Below are 2,308 nucleotides of genomic sequence, written 5' to 3'. Positions count from 1 at the left end.
AATCGACCTCCAAGTGTTTGGTCCGTGAATGAAAAACCGATGCAAGAGCAATTGATGAGATATTGTCGTACCAAATGGTTGGTTGAACAAGATGCATATGAAGATCTTTATAAAGAGACTTTAACCAAGATAACTCAGCAGCAGTATAGGCTAATTGCCTATACTCCGCCTCTGCACTTGATCGAGATACCGTCTTCTGCTTCTTTGAACTCCAGGATACAAGGTTAGAACCTAAGTAAACACAAAAACCACTTGTGGAGTGACGAGTGTCTGAGTTGCCAGCATAATCGGCATCTGAAAAAGCTGTCAACCTAGCAGTGCCTGGTTTATACAATAACCCATGATCATAAGTAGCCTTCAAGTACCGAAGGATCTGCTTGACTGCCATCCAATGCGTGTTCTTTGGAGAGTGCATAAACTGGCACACTTGATTTACAGCATAAGACAAATCAGGTCGAGTGAACATGAGGAATTGGAGCGCCCCCACAACACTACGATATAGCGCAGGATCAGCGCAAGGATCACCAACATAAGCACTTAACTTCTGACCAGACGACACCGGAGTAGAGATAGGTTTTGCTTCTGTGAATTTAGTGCGAGAGATGAGGTCCAGGGCATATTTAGATTGGCATAAATACATGGAATCACCTTCATATTTTACCTCAATACCCAAGAAATAACTCAGGTTTCCCAAATCCTTCAGGGAAAACAAACTACCAAGTTTCTTAATCAAATGATCCATCTGACGATGACTATTCCCTGTGATTAGAATGTCGTCTACATAGATGAGGAGAATTAAATAAACACCTCATTTATTGAACACAAATAAACTATAATCACATGTAGACTCTTCAAACCCGAGTTGAAGCAAATAATCAGAGAAACGTTGGAACCAAGCTCTAGGTGCTTGTTTGAGACCGTACAGAAAACGTTGCAACTTACAAACATGATTTGGAAACTGTTTGTCTGTGAACCCCGATGGTTGACGCATATAAACCTATTCAGTCAAGTAACCATGCAGAAACGCATTCTGAACATCAAGTTAACGTACAAGCCACTTCTTTGACACAGTAAGACTCAAGACAAGTCGAATGGTGCTATGTTTCACCACGGGACTGAAAGTCTCAGTGTAATCGACGCCAGCCATCTGGTGATATCCATTTGCTATTAATCGAGCTTTATTACGTTCAATAGTACCATCTGCTCGTCGTTTAAGCTTGAATACCCATTTGTTTGGCAACATGTTCATATTAGGACAATATGGAACTAAACTCCAGGTTCCACACCACTGTAAGGCATTGAATTCCCACACCATAGCATCCCGCCACTCCTGATGCTTGACTGCCTGACTGAAACATGTAGGCTCAATAGGAAATTTGTCAACTGCAACATGCATAACATATTTTGGATTTGGTTTTGAAACCCCCAATTTGGAGCGTGTAGTCATAAAATGGCCAGTATCACTAGACACAGTGGCTTGCAGAGGTTAAGTATCGACTAAAACTTGCTTATTTGATGACGATGAGGGTGCTAGGGGCAAGTTAGGTGCTAAGGGCAGGTTAGGTTGTAAAGTTGGGACGGGCTGAGAGATAACATTAGTAGGCAAAGTGTCTGGATGAGAAGTAGTGGGGTCAGGACAGGATGGTATAGAAGCAGCGAGATTAGAGTTAGGAGATATTTGTGGAGGTGGACAATTCAAAATAGGACTCTCAGGTGAAGCGGTGGATAATGGGAACGTAAAAAGTAGGTCGGGTAAAAGATTGTTACGTAGTGATGCGACACTTTTAGAAGAAGATGTGAGCCCTTTAAAAGGGAAGAAGTCCTCATCGAATAGAACATGGCGAGACAAAGAAACTCGTCGTGTGGACATATCCAAGCACCTGTATCCTTGATGGTCCAATGAATACCTAAGAAAAACACATGATTTTGATTTTTGTTGCAATTTATTTTGGGTGTATGGTGTTAACCGAGGAAAACAACGACAACCAAAAACTTTTAACATCTCATACTTTGGCCTTTTTTTAAATAATTTTTCGAAAGGTGAGATGTTAGACAGAACTCGAGTTGGTAACCGGTTTATTAAGTAAGTAGCAGTTGAGCAGGCAGCAAACCAGAACCTAGTTGGCATGAAAGACTGAGAAAGCATGACAATTGCAGTTTCAACAATGTGGCGATGTTTGCGTTCGGCTAAACCATTTTGTTCATGATGTTTAGGGCAAGAAAAACGATGTGAAATACCATGAACATCCAAAAATCATTGGAAAGCATGACTTTTGTATTCACCACCTTCATCACATTGTATAGTTTT

Source organism: Malus sylvestris, chromosome 3 (genome assembly GCF_916048215.2).
Source record: "Malus sylvestris chromosome 3, drMalSylv7.2, whole genome shotgun sequence".
Lineage (NCBI taxonomy): Eukaryota > Viridiplantae > Streptophyta > Magnoliopsida > Rosales > Rosaceae > Malus > Malus sylvestris.
Note: the sequence above shows the minus strand (reverse complement) of the source record.